General features: G+C 40.9%; 1 protein-coding gene across 1 annotated transcript in view; it reads left to right on the forward strand.

Annotated features, from left to right (window-relative positions):
• Nucleotides 1-7352: 7352 nt before the first annotated feature.
• mtus1b (microtubule associated tumor suppressor 1b) overlaps nt 7353-15777 on the forward strand; it is a 45852-nt gene continuing 37427 nt past the window's right edge. Inside the window, exon 1 of the mRNA XM_060916750.1 lies at nt 7353-7489. The gene's annotated coding sequence lies outside the window, so the exon portion shown is untranslated. The remainder of the gene's footprint in view (nt 7490-15777) is intronic.

Here is a 15777-nt window from a genome sequence, read left to right on the forward strand (position 1 = left end):
CATGGAGTGGGTGTTGAGAATTGTCCAAAATTGCCCTCAATTTACTCAGGGATCTGGCCTCTGTCACCTGCTGAACTGTTGGGAAAACAGTCCCTACCACTGATCCCGCCTTCCTGATTAGCTTGTCCAGTCTTTTGTTGTCAGCAGCACAGGCTCCCACACCCCAACATACAACAGCAAAGAAGAGGGCACTTGCCACCACTGAATAGTAGACACTGCATAGTAGGGGCTGACAGATATTAAAAGATCGCAGCCTTCTTAAAAAATAAAGTCGGCTTTGGCCCTTCCTATACACAGTCTCCATATGACTCCTCCAGTCCAGCCCACTATCCAGCTGCAGTCCCAGGTACCTATGGTTGGCAACCACCTCCACCTCAGTGCCTCTGATGGTAATTGGTGTTGGCTGAGTCCTTTTCCTCCCCTTCCTGAAGTCCATAATAATCTCCTTGGTTTTTGTGGTTATTATTATTATATTATTATTATAAAATGTACAATAAGATTAAATATTGTATTATTTATTATTATTTGTTATTTATTAGAGATGTTACTTATATTTAATCCAATAAAAGATCAGTACAGGAATGACTCATTGTACGAATTAAAGCAGTTGTATCACATTACCTTTGTTTTTTACTTGTAGGATCTTTACTTGAACACCAGGGGGCAGTGTAGTGTGTGAAATGATACCCACACTAGCACATAGAAGCTGTGTCCGAAATCACTCACTCGTTCACTACTCCCTACTCACTATATAGGGAATTCTATATAGAGGACTATATAGTGAGCTCGCTGGTATTTACGTCATTACTGTCACACAACTCAAACGTGCCAGCTCAGTCGGCTGGTGGGTTTTCAAAATAATAAATACATGCATTTTTTTTCGCGGTCTGGTTTCCATCAAATCGTGTGCTCTGATTGGTTCGCAAGCGGTCCAGAATCCTACAATCCGGACCCCGGTTACAGACCTTTGGCGACTCATTCGTTCACAACAACAACAAACATAGTAGTAATTTTTGGTCAACATTTATTTTCGCATTTCTCAGTATAATAGCATTAATTTTACAGCATGGATAGCGATAACGACAGCGTTCACAGCAAAAGCGAGTTTTACTACCCTGATGAAGACGAAATAAAAGAAAACTTTTCAGGAGAAAGCCGAAAACGAGCTTGTAGCAGGTTTGTTCTAAATATAGTTTCCCTTTCGGGCGCTCTCATTTTCTGTTAGAATTTGATAAAGAAAAAATAAATATATTATTTACCAGCTTAAGGTCAGTCCGTATCATGAAATACCGTGACCTCGGCCTTGAAATACTGACCGATCCCTTGCTGATTTTGTAAGTTTGTCCACTGACAAAGAAATTAACATTCTATCATTTTAATGGTAGGTTTATTTTAACTGTGAGAGACAAAACATCAAAAAGAAAATCCAGAAAATAACTTCATATAAAAGATATAAACTGATTTACATTTCTTTGAGTGAAATAAGTATTTGAACCCTCTCGCAAACAAGACTTAGTATTTGGTGGCAAAACCCTTGTTGGCAAGCACAGCGGTCAGACGTTTCTTATAGTTGATGACCAGGTTTGCGCACATGTCAGGAGGAATTCTGGTCCACTCCTCTTTGCAGATCATCTCTAGATCATTAAGGTTTTGAGGCTGTCGCTTCGCAACTCGGAGCTTCAGCTCCCTCCATAGGTTTTCTATGGGATTAAGGTCCGGAGACTGGCTAGGCCACTCCATGACCTTAATGTGCTTCTTCTTGAGCCACTCCTTTGTTGCCTTGGCTGTATGTTTTGGGTCATTGCCGTGCTGGAAGACCCATCCACGACCCATTTTCAGTGTCCTGGCAGAGGGAAGGAGGTTGTCACTCAGGATTTTACGGTACATGGGCGCGTCCATTCTTCCGTTGATGCGGTGAAGTAGTCCTGTGCCCTTAGCAGAGAAACACCCCCAAAGCATAATGTTTCCACCTCCATGCTTGACAGTGGGGATGGTATTCTTCAGGTCATAGTCAGCATTTTTCTTCCTCCAAACAAGGCAAGTTGAGTTAATGCCAAAGAGCTCGATTTTGGTCTCATCTAACCACAGCACCTTCTCCCAATCACTCTCAGAATCAGTGGCGGCTGGTAGTCTTTCAAACAGGGGAGGCTGGTCGGTTACGAAATTTCCAGATTTTAAAAGAAAAAACATCAATTTTGCCCATACTCTTGCCTCTGATCTGGCTGATTGTTGGCAGGGTCACAAACTGTGAAATAACAGGTTCTTTTGGCCCATTAGCCTACTATCCAATATACATGATGGTGGTGTTGGGGGGGGGGGGGTATATTTTAACAATTTATATTTTAAAATTGTGGCATGTTTAAAAATTAATGCCAAAGAGCTCGATTTTGGTCTCATCTAACCACAGCACCTTCCCCCAATCACTCTCAGAATCATTCAGGTGTTCACTGGCAAACTTCAGACGGGCCTGCACATGTGCCTTCTTGAGAAGGGGGACCTTGCGGGCACTGCAGGATTTTAATCCATTACGGTGTAATGTGTTACCAATGGTTTTCTTGGTGACTGTGGTCCCAGCTGCCTTAAGATCATTAACAAGCTCCTCCCGTGTAGTTCTAGGCTGATCTCTCACCTTTCTCGTGATCACTGATACCCCACGAGGTGAGATCTTGTGTGGGGCCCCAGACCGAGGTCGATTGATGGTTATTTTGTATTTCTTCCATTTTTGAACTATTGCACCAACAGTTGTCTCTTTCTCACCCAGCTTCTTGCTTATGGTTTTGTAGCCCAGTCTAGCCTTGTGCAACTCTACAATCCTGTCCCTGACATCCTTAGACAGCTCTTTGGTCTTGCCCATGTTGGAGAGGTTGGAGTCTGATTGATTGATTGATTGATTGATTCTGTGGACAGGTGTCTTTTATACAGGTATCAATTTAAGACAGCTGTCTTTAATGCAGGTAACGAGCTGATTAGGAGTGTCTAACTGGTCTGTGGGAGCCAGAACTCTTAATGGTTGGTAGGGGATCAAATACTTATCTCACTCAATGAAATGCAAATCAATTTATATATTTTATAAAATGTGATTTCCTGGATTTTCTTTTTGATATTCTATCTCTCACTGTTAAAATAAACCTACCCTTAAAATTATAGACTGTTCATATCTTTGCCAGTGGGCAAACTTACAAAATCAGCAAGGGATCAAATAATTATTTGATCCACATTATACTGAGCGTATTTCCCACATTAATCAATACAAGTACTTTGTGTCTGCTGCATCTTTTATTTCTTTTAAATCAAGGCTGAACACTTTCTTTCTTCTTTGCCACTGCCTTTTATTAAATCAAACCTGAGGCTTTTGATTAATTCCTCACTCTACACTGTAACTTTTACCCTGTGTCTGAAATCACTCACTACTCACTATACAGTGGACTATATAGTGAGTTCGCCATTGTGTAGTGCTGTCCGAATATATAGTGAGAATTATCACACCCTATATAGTGCACTCAAAGTATCCCACAATGCATCACGAAAAGTAACGTACAACCGATGGTCACTAACCAAGAAATATATCTCATCATGCATTGCAGTCGCACTGAAAGGAAAAAAAAGTGTGTTGGGGTGAATGGATGGAGGAAGAAACACATCATAAACTGACATTCAAGTCCAATTAAAAATAGTAAGAGAATAGACAAAAAAAGCTAAACTAGAATAAGACAGATAAAATACAAGAATAGAAGTTACAGTGCAGAGTGAGGAATTAATCAAAAGCCTCAAATTTGATTTAATAAAAGGCAGCAGCAAAGAGCAAAGTATTCAGCCTTGATTTTAAAAGATTCATTAACTTCAACACTGAATCACTGAACAAAAGAGGAGTGAATCTTGGTCACAACCCAAACAAGTGTTGCCAGGCAAAACAAACCTCGCCCGATAGCACTTATGATGAATATGAAGGAAGATATCGTGAATAAAATAGGTACCCTATGGGTACATGTGGCTACTGCTTATAAATAAATTGTTTTCTGATACCATGTCCATACAATAATATAGCATATATATTTACTCTATGAGGCAGTAGCCACAAAATAAAGCGTCATCCAAAAATGAACCTTTTAAAAAAACACAGAAGTAAAATATACCAAGTGTCTGTACTTTATATTATTCTACTCTTACCTCTTACAGTTTTCGAACTGAAACCTCCAAACCGAGGCTGACATACACACACTGTCGCCATGACCCAAACTCTTATTTCCTGGAAATGGCCTGGCGCTAGAGCTCAGTGGAACGCATTTTCCCTCTGTAATTAGCATAAACATGTCTGAAAGCGATTTCTTTAGTCTAGTCCATTTATTTCGAATGGTGAACCGAATTGTATACACTCACCGGACATTTTAATCAGAACATGTGTATGCACAGTGCGCAACTGTTACATTGTTACATTCTTACAGCACGATGACATTGTAGCTAGCGCCTCTACACTACCATTTAAAAGTTTGGGGTCACCCAGACAATTTTGTATTTTCCATGAAAAGTCACACTTTTGGCGGCACGGTGGTGTAGTGGTTAGCGCGGTCGCCTCACAGCAAGAAGGTCCGGGTTCGAGCCCCGTGGCCGGCGAGGGCCTTTCTGTGCGGAGTTTGCATGTTCTCCCCGTGTCCGCGTGGGTTTCCTCCGGGTGCTCCGGTTTCCCCCACAGTCCAAAGACATGCAGGTTAGGTTAACTGGTGACTCTAAATTGACCGTAGGTGTGAATGTGAGTGTGAATGGTTGTCTGTGTCTATGTGTCAGCCCTGTGATGACCTGGCGACTTGTCCAGGGTGTACCCCGCCTTTCGCTCATAGTCAGCTGGGATAGGCTCCAGCTTGCCTGCGACCCTGTAGAACAGGATAAAGCGGCTAGAGATAATGAGATGAGATGAGATGAAAAGTCAGCAGCAAAGAAGAAAGTATTCAGCCTTGATTTAAAAAGATTCATTAACTTCAACACTGAATCGCTGAACAAAAGAGGAGTGAATCTTGGTCACAACCCAAATGATTCATTTGCCGAACAAGAGAGAAGCAAAACCACAATTTTCACCAAAATGATTCAGTGAGTCAAATACTGAAGCCCATCAGCAGCAATAGATCCTGATTCATTCACCTTCAGAAAGACAGAATCATTCACGAATGAATCATGTCTTGTGGGTGTGTATGGGTGTGTGGAGTGGGGTTGGCAGCATAGAAAGCAACGTTTCTGCTCGGAAATAGATTAAAATGTCATAAATGTGTGAGAGAGACAATGACAGAGCGATGTGTGTGTATCAGTGTTGTGTGTGTTAATTATACACTAATATCAGAACACAGCTGCTGCTTTCCTGTGATAATAAAACCAGCAAAGCTTATCAGTGTTTAGATGCTATTCAGAGTGACTCTCTCTCTCACACACACGCACTAGAAATCCTGTCAGGAATGTTCATGTTAGCCAGCTAACTAGTGTTAGAAGAAGAAACCTTTATTTGTTACATGCAGACTTCAAGCACAGTGAAATTCATCCTCTGCATTTAACCCATCTGAAGCAGTGAACACGCACACACACACACCCAGAGCAGTGGGCAGCTGTACTACAGCACCCGGGGAGCAGTCAGGGGTTCGGTACCTTGCTCAAGGGCACTTCAGCCCAAGGCCGCCCCATGTTAACCTAACTGCATGTCTTTGGACTGTGGGGGAAACCGGAGCACCCGGAGGAAACCCACGCGGACACGGGGAGAACATGCAAACTCCGCACAGAAAGGCCCTCGCCGGCCACGGGGCTCGAACCCGGAACCTTCTTGCTGTGAGGCGACCGTGCTAACCGCTACACCACCCTGCTGCCGTTAATCACAGCGCTTGCTCAGAAATCCATTTTAGCTTAATTAGCCAGCAAGTTTAAGTCCATTAGCGAATATGACTTTAAAATCCTGTCAGGTTAGCTCAATGCTAATTGTAAACTGAATTCAGGTTCCAATCCTCTCAGCAATGAGTTGCTTCACGTTACCTAGCGAGTCTTAGCAGCCGAGAATATGAATAATTATAATATTACTTAAAATGCTCTCAGAAATCCTGTCAGGTTAGCGCATAGTCATGGTAGCGCTAGTTAATATTAGCAGTGAAGATTCTGAACCGGTTCAAATCCTGTCAGAAATGAGTTATCTCACGTTAGCTAGCCGGTGTTAGCAGTGACGATTATGAACCCTGTCAGACATTATGAACATTTATAAACAACACATATAAAATCCTCTCAGAAGTCCTGTCAGGTTAGCGAGCAGCTAACAATCTGGGAAATAAGCATGTTTTGCTTTTTGACTTGTCAGTCGTCGCTATTTTGTGTCGTAGAATTTATCTTATTCGCATCTTTATCTCATCTCATTATCTCTAGCCGCTTTATCCTTCTACAGGGTCACAGGCAAGCTGGAGCCTATCCCAGCTGACTACGGGCGAAAGGCGGGGTACACCCTGGACAAGTCGCCAGGTCATCACAGGGCTGACACATAGACACAGACAACCATTCACACTCACACCTACGGTCAATTTAGAGTCACCAGTTAACCTAACCTGCATGTCTTTGGACTGTGGGGGAAACCGGAGCACCCGGAGGAAACCCACGCGGACAACATGCAAACTCCGCACAGAAAGGCCCTCGCTGGCCCCGGGGCTCGAACCCAGGACCTTCTTGCTGTGAGGCAACAGCGCTAACCACTACACCACCGTGCCGCCATTCGCATCTTTATTTCTGACAATATTTGTAGTTTTAGGAATTTAACAAAAGAATTATTCAGCATAACATCACATGAAACAGAACTGTTTGTAATGTTTTATTCATCAGCGTGCTGGTTCGGACACGCACACAGACCTGGCAACCCGATTTATCACCTGGTCTTCACTTAAAGAAGCCTTAGTTGCTTAGCAAAGGAATACAAATAAGGCCATTACTACACACACACACACACACACACACACACACACACTTTCTCTCACTATGTGAACTTAACACTGCGGCTTAGTAACTTATCAACAATCCCTGCTTAGCTTTAAGACCTTGGACTCTATAGAGGTGTGTGTGTGGGTGTGTGTGGGTGAGAGAGAGAGTAAGAGACTCTTCTGAGACAGCCATGGAATGTGTTTTCCCCCTTACTGAGAGCCCTTTGCACCAGTGTTTACTCTCTCTCTCTCTCTCTCTCTCACACACACACACACACACACACACACACGTCAGTTGGTGTTACTGCAGCACGACTTGGCTGCAAGCTGAAGTCCAGGAGGGAGGGCTCTCTCTCTCTCTCTCTCTGCATTGCTCTCTCACCCTCCCTCTTGTCATGCTCTCATTCTCGGTATTAACCAGTGTGATCAGAGATATATGTTAGACAGGCATGTCTCTTTTCCAGCACCACAGCTAAGTGTGTGTGTGTGAGAGAGAGAGAGACATCATAAGAAGACATTCTCCCCATCCGACAGCATTTGACTTCTCTGTCTTCTATTAGGTGAGTTATGAATATGTGTGTGTGTGTGTGTGTGTTATTACAGCCCTCATTGAAGCTAATGCAGCATGACATTAATGTACTAATATACTAACGTTTGTTAATATGTTGTTTTTCTTATGAAGGTTATATGTAGGAAATTCTCACACATCGTGTTGGTGTGTTGATCTGTGACATGTGTAACTCAGATGCATGGTGTGTGTGTGTGTGTGTGTATCTGGGTGATTCCTGTGTGATGTTGGAGAAGCGATCGAATGGGCTATGCACAATGACATGGCATCAACCTGCCAGCTCGTGTGCGTGTGTCTCTGTCTCTGTGTCTCTGTGTGTGTCTTGGCACATCTCCCCAAGGAAGCTAAGAACTGCTGACTCATATTTTGCCCCAGAACTATATACTTATTTTATCGTTGTCTGTCATAATTCTATGACTTTTGGTCTTTAGAACCTTCTAGATTCTGTCATTCTCTCCTAAAATGTTGAATGTCAAAACATTATCAGAATTACGTTTGGAAAAACATGAAATACCTCAGAACAGTTAATATTTAAAATATATATTTATAGATTGAAAATTAAAATCTCTAAACATTACCAGTGTGGGAAATAAGGAATTTTAAGCCTTAGGGCGCCGGAAGCTGTAGGGCTTTAGATGCCTGGAGATGGCTTCTCAGCTATTTCCCGGCACATTTTTGTGATCTTCAAAGGCCAAATTATATTAGACATTAGTTGCTAATTACACTACAAATTGAATATAATTTACAAGAAAATGTCAAAAGATTCAAGAAAAACATGCTTAAAATTCTACCCAAGAAAACAGTAGCACACAGAGGTCAGTTCCATGTCTAGAGAAAAGTATGAGGAGCCAAGGATGTTCCAGTTAGTTAAAGCTTACTGGTCCTCATATATAGGTACTATAATAACACTCAGGAAACATTATGTCAAGAGTGACTATTTTATACTATGTTTATAATAAGTCTATAAGAAATTTAATATTTAACAACGCAACTATTCTTACATAATTGAGTTAAAATTTTGAGTTCCAGATTCCAAGTAACTTTGTAACAAAATGACTCAAAACTAGACGTGGTCATATCATTTGGCATTCAGATTAAAATCTGCTGAACTAGAGCTTAGAAAATAGAAGAAAAATAAAAACTCTATTAAAATATAAATCATCATCATACAAAGCATACGAGTAGGACTGTCATTCTTATTATGAATAAAAAAATGCACATAATAATAACATAACCATTGATTGCCAGTTTGGCACTTAACATAATAACGTACTGCAAAGTTTCATGTAAACTGAACTCTTAATCGACCAACTGGATCGATCAGACCCTGTCAACCCGAAAACACTAATTCAGCTGCATCGTGCAATAAAAACAACAATGAATACTGTGTGTATTATGATTGTTTTATTTAGTGTGTCACTCAGGGAGAGGGAGGTGCCTGTGAATTTTTAATTTTGGCAGGGGTAGAACCGTTGGTGGCTGAGTTATGAATTTTTAAAGGCTGGCTTGAGCCACGGCTCATATTAAAGTTTTCGGCGAGCAGCGCTTGTGCAGGGGAGTTCAGGGGCGAATAACGGGTTGAAGCAGGGTTGTATTGGGCCGTGCCTGGGCTGGTTCGAAAGGTCTCTGGGAGAGGGAAGTGCCTGTAAAGTTTGACAGGGCTAGAACATTCGGTGGCCAAGTTATGAATTTTTAAATCCCCATGCAAGACAGCGGCTGGAGCAAGGGCTCGTGCTAAAGTTTTCTGCAATCCGATGTCGGATCAGGCTGAGCCTGGGCTTATTTGAAAGGTCGCAGGGATACAGAGGTGCCCGTAAAGTTTGGCGGAGCTGGGACTTTGGTTGGTTGAGTTATGGATTTTTAAAGGCTGGCTCAAGCCAGGGCTTGTGTTAAAGTTTTTTGGGGGCGAATAGCAGGCCGAGCCATGGTCATAGCAGACCGTGCCTGGCTGGTTCGAAAGGGATCAGGGAGAGGGAGGTGTCAGTAAATTTTGGTGGGGCTAGGCCTTTGGGTGGCCAAGTTATGAATTTTTAAAATCAGGCCTACGGGTTACGACATAATGTATTCGTCCAGTGTAACATTTAGAAGAAAATTAGAAGTAGATTAGACCCATATCTTTACAGTTTTTCATGGGCCATCCAGTTTGATGCTTTTGAAATACAGACGGACAAATGTGAAAATTACCGGTAACTGTCTGCCAGTCCGGCTTTATTTCTCACTCTGATTACACTCGAACAATAGAAATGAGAATTTTCACTTGATAAGGTTTAGCTAGCTTTACCACAGGAAGTTACTGCTAGCTACAGTTGTAGATAACTTTGCTAAATAGAGTTCTGTCACAATTAATGTTCAAAAGAGCATCCACATTAATCACCATCATCACAAATCAACAAATATCTCGTGCCTTAAATTTTGGAATTTAAATTTTAACACATTTTAGGTCAAATAAACAAACTGAAAAACAACAACAATACCATTAGTCACAATATTGTTCCAGTGAATTATATGGTTAAATACATTTATAAATATACAGTATCTCCTGTTTTTATTGTGACTGGTCACATATTTCGATGTTATATTGTCTAACCAGAACAAATTAATTAGCAAACTAGGATTTAACTATTTAGCGAGATAACCTGTTAGCTGGGCGGCACGGTGGTGTAGTGGTTAGCGCGGTCGCCTCACAGCAAGAAGGTCCAGGTTCGAGCCCCGTGGCTGGCGAGGGCCTTTCTGTGTGGAGTTTGCATGTTCTCCCCGTGTCCGCGTGGGTTTCCTCCGGGTGCTCCGGTTTCCCCCACAGTCCAAAGACATGCAGGTTAGGTTAACTGGTGGCTCTAAATTGAGCGTAGGTGTGAATGTGAGTGTGAATGGTTGTTTGTGTCTATGTGTCAGCCCTGTGATGACCTGGCGACTTGTCCAGGGTGTACCCCGCCTTTCGCCCGTAGTCAGCTGGGATAGGCTCCAGCTTACCCGCGACCCTGTAGAACAGGATAAAGCGGCTAGAGATAATGAGATGAGATGAGATGAACCTGTTAGCTTGTCACTGGTAAAATGTGAACACAAAACATTTATTTTTATTTTTCAAAAAATGCAACTATTTTGTACTTCCTTTTATATACACATATTGTTCGAGTGCAGATGAAGGAATGAGTAATCACTAAGAAATGTGTTCCTGAGCCTTGCGTGTTGGTGGTGTTGTGCGACTGATGCTAAACATGACTAAGCAGGTTATCTCCATGGCAACCATTTGGTTCAAAAGTGTGTCTGGGATTTTGGAGGAAATGATATCATATCATAGCTCTCAGAGTTCCTGATAAAAACAACAACAGCAAACCAGTGCAAACCAGTAGGAAAATCTCAAAACGGATTCCATCAAGTTCCTGTAGGATTCCAGTAGAGGTTTTCTGGTTGTGATTAAATCTCACCTCAACCCAGTATGGTCTCTGCCATAAATGGATTGTCTCAGAAAAATGATCTAAGTAGATCATAAATTATTAATTTTATTAGGATCCGGTATGAACAGACTGCAAGAAATCATTTAAAACCCATTAGAGACCACTAGAAAATGGTAATGGTTTCTTTTTTTTGTTTTCTTTTTTAAATTATTCCCAAATAGTGACTACCACTGATTTATATAAAGTATTTGCAGTTTGATAAGTACTATCTGTTTGGCTTAGAGAACATTTCTATGATGTTTTATCTAAATAACGTAAAAACATGCAAAAAAAAAATCAAATTCTGTGACAAAATTACAGACCTGGCAACCCTGTTTAAAATCTCATCTCATCTCATTATCTGTAGCCGCTTTATCCTGTTCTACAGGGTCACAGGCAAGCTGGAGCCTATTCCAGCTGACTACGGGCGAAAGGCGGGGTACACCCTGGACAAGTCGCCAGGTCATCACAGGGCCGACACATAGACACAGACAACCATTCACACTCACATTCACACCTACGGTCAATTTAGAGTCACCAGTTAACCTAACCTGCATGTCTTTGGACTGTGGGGGAAACCGGAGCACCCGGAGGAAACCCACGCGGACACGGGGAGAACATGCAAACTCTGCACAGAAAGGCCCTCGCCAGCCACGGGGCTCGAACCCGGACCTTCTTGCTGTGAGGCGACAGTGCTAACCACTACACCACCGTGCCGCCCTTTCAAATCAATATTAGACTCAAATTTTTTTCGTCTCAAGGTTAACTTTTATTAACACTGAACAAACCCGATGACTTTCCTTTACTACTTGTGCTTCTCTCATAGAAATTATTTTGATTCATTAGCAGCGTTGTTCAATTTAAATTTATTCACATATTTATTTTTTCCATCACAGGGTTAAGTTTTATAAATACCCAAGCAAATAGACAACTCACCGCTGCTTGGGCCGCTTGCATTGCTACTTACAGTCCTATGAGCCATTTATAAATTGAAGCATCCTAATTGGTTATTATTTATTACTAATTATCTTGGGGAGTTTTGTTATTAGTGGTGTGAGACATATAAATAGAAACACATTCGCCGGCCACTTTAATAGGAACACCCCTACATCCACCTGCTGTTTTCTGCAGTTCTCTAATCAGCCAATCGCTTGAGAGCAGCACAATGCATCAAATCATGCAGATACAAATCAAGAGCTTCAGTTCATTAATGCTGACTTCAAACATCAGAACAGGAAAAAATTGGGATCTCAAAGTGTGACTTTCTTTCACTGTGGCATGGGTGTTGGTTTGAGCCAGATGGACTGGTCTGAGTATTTCAGAAACTGCTGATTTCCTGGGGTTTTCACACACAATAGTCTCTAGAGTTTACACAGAATGGTGCGAAAAACAAAAAAACATTGAGTTGAGTGAGCGACAGTTCTGTGGGTTGAAACAAGCGCCTTGTTGATAAGAGAGGTCAGAGGAAAATGGCCAGATAGGTTTGAGCTGCCAGGAAGGATAGAGTAACTCATATAATCACTCTTTACAACCATGGTGAGCAGAAAAGCATCTCAGCATGCAACAGCAGAACAACACATTGGGTTCCAGTCCTGCAGCCAAGAACAGGAATCTTAGAATCAACAACAAGTTCCTATTAAAGTAGCCGGGGAGTGTGTATAGATAGAAAGCGTGAACTCAAATTAAACTGTGGTCACACCGAACATCCGCCTCACTGTTATTTGGAGCATCTTGTAGTGATATGGATTTAATTTTGAAGGAAGATGGTGCTCGTGTTAGCTAGCTAGCTGGTCTGGGTGTTTAAAACTGTCTAAGACAAGTGACATCTCCTTTCCCATTCAAATTAATCAGCATGTTTTTGGCAGGCAAATTTTTTCGCAGGCCATCCACTGCCTTAATTGGCATTGGTAGGAACTACAAATTCACATAATGCCTGATTATATATTGTGGGTTTTTTTATACGTGTGTGTGTGTGTGTGTGTGTGTGTGTGTGTGTGTGTGTGTGTGTGTGTGTGTGGTTTAATGCCCTCAGGCTAAGAATTCTTGTGCCTGTAGATTCCACTCTCTGTTTAGCTGCTCAACTGTAATGAGCTCAAAGTTAAAATATGCACTTGTTTCTAATCCAACACACACACACACACACACACACACACACACACACACACACACACACACAGAGGTAAGCCATAGAGCTTTAGTAATTAACAATCTGTGACTTCTAAAGTTAGAAGATTTCTTTACACCTCACTGAGCAGCAATGACAGGAGCTAAGCCCCAAAGGTAAATCAAAGAGTTTATGGTCATTAAAATTATTATACATTTTATACATTTTATAACAAACCATTATTTGTGTGTGTGTGTGTGTACAACCCCGATTCCAAAAAAGTTGGGACAAAGTACAAATTGTAAATAAAAACAGAATGCAATGATGTGGAAGTTTCAAAATTCCATATTTTATTCAGAATAGAACATAGATGACATATCAAAAGTTTAAACTGAGAAAATGTATCATTTAAAGAGAAAAATTAGGTGATTTTAAATTTCATGACAACAACACATCTCAAAAAAGTTGGGACAAAGCCATGTTTACCACTGTGAGACATCCCCTTTTCTCTTTACAACAGTCTGTAAACGTCTGGGGACTGAGGAGTCAAGTTGCTCAAGTTTAGGGATAGGAATGTTAACCCATTCTTGTCTAATGTAGGATTCTAGTTGCTCAACTGTCTTAGGTCTTTTTTGTCGTATCTTCCGTTTTATGATGTGCCAAATGTTTTCTATGGGTGAAAGATCTGGACTGCAGGCTGGCCAGTTCAGTACCCGGACCCTTCTTCTACGCAGCCATGATGCTGTAATTGATACAGTATGTGGTTTGGCATTGTCATGTTGGAAAATGCAAGGTCTTCCCTGAAAGAGACGTCGTCTGGATGGGAGCATATGTTGCTCTAGAACCTGGATATACCTTTCAGCATTGATGGTGTCTTTCCAGATGTGTAAGCTGCCCATGCCACACGCACTAATGCAACCCCATACCATCAGAGATGCAGGCTTCTGAACTGAGCGCTGATAACAACTTGGGTCGTCCTTCTCCTCTTTAGTCTGAATGACACGGCGTCCCTGATTTCCATAAAGAACTTCAAATTTTGATTCGTCTGACCACAGAACAGTTTTCCACTTTGCCACAGTCCATTTTAAATGAGCCTTGGCCCAGAGAAGACGTCTGCGCTTCTGGATCACGTTAGATACGGCTTCTTCTTTGAACTATAGAGTTTTAGCTGGCAACGGCGGATGGCACGGTGAATTGTGTTCACAGATAATGTTCTCTGGAAATATTCCTGAGCCCATTTTGTGATTTCCAATATAGAAGCATGCCTGTATGTGATGCAGTGCCGTCTAAGGGCCCGAAGATCATGGGCACCCAGTATGGTTTTCCGGCCTTGACCCTTACGCACAGAGATTCTTCCAGATTCTCTGAATCTTTTGATGATATTATGCACTGTAGATGATGATATGTTCAAACTCTTTGCAATTTTACACTGTCGAACTCCTTTCTGATATTGCTCCACTATTTGTCGGCGCAGAATTAGGGGGATTGGTGATCCTCTTCCCATCTTTACTTCTGAGAGCCACTGCCACTCAAAGATGCTCTTTTTATACCCAGTCATGTTAATGACCTATTGCCAATTGACCTAATGAGTTGCAATTTGGTCCTCCAGCTGTTCCTTTTTTGTACCTTTAACTTTTCCAGCCTCTTATTGCCCCTGTCCCAACTTTTTTGAGATGTGTTGCTGTCATGAAATTTCAAATGAGCCAATATTTGGCATGAAATTTCAAAATGTCTTACTTTCGACATTTGATATGTTGTCTATGTTCTATTGTGAATACAATATCAATTTTTGAGATTTGTAAACTATTGCATTCAGTTTTTATTTACAATTTGTACTTTGTCCCAACTTTTTTGGAATCAGGGTTTTATATATATATATATATATATATATATATATATATATATATATATATATATATATATATATATATATATATATCAGACTCCTCAGGGTGTTAGCAACAAAGGAGATCACACAGCAGATTTGTGACTTTCATGCAGTTGCATTAAAGATATTTAAAAATAAAATTAAAGAAGATACAGAATAATAATCATTTCAACAATATTACACATTTTAAAATGAACAAAAATGAAAAGAAAAGGAAATATTGTCCCTTTCTTGTTATCTAAACAAAAAAAAAGAAGAAGAAAGAGGCATGCTTCCAAAAGAAATGGCACACCTACCATGTCCAGGTAGCTACAAAGAACACAAATATTTATTCATAGAGCGCATCTTTTTTTTTTTTTTAAATGAAGCACAAGTTGCGAATTTATGAAATTCAATTTTCAGGTTCAAAGGCTGGCTGAAATATTGTCCAAAATGAATAACTTCTAGTCTGTCATTTGTTGTTAGCTGTGGAAAAATGGAATTAATGGGTAAAAATAGTATTAAATAAATGAATAAGGGAATGAATGAGCCTCACCTAGTTTGCAGCCTAGTACAGTAGTGCTTGAAAGTTTGTGAACCCTTTAGAATTTTCTATATTTCTGCATAAATATGACCTAAATCATCCTCAGATTTTCACACAAGTCCTAAAAGTAGATAAAGAGAACCCAGTTAAACAAATGAGACAAAAATATTATACTTGGTCATTTATTTATTGAGGAAAATGATCCAATATTTGCTTTCAGTATCTGGTGTGACCCCCTTGTGCAGCAATAACTGCAGCTAAATGTTTCCGGTAACTGTTGATCAGTCCTGCACACCGGCTTGGAGGAATTTTAGCCCATTCCTCCATACAG

The sequence above is a fragment of the Neoarius graeffei genome, chromosome 3, assembly GCF_027579695.1.
Source record: "Neoarius graeffei isolate fNeoGra1 chromosome 3, fNeoGra1.pri, whole genome shotgun sequence".
Classification (NCBI taxonomy): domain Eukaryota; kingdom Metazoa; phylum Chordata; class Actinopteri; order Siluriformes; family Ariidae; genus Neoarius; species Neoarius graeffei.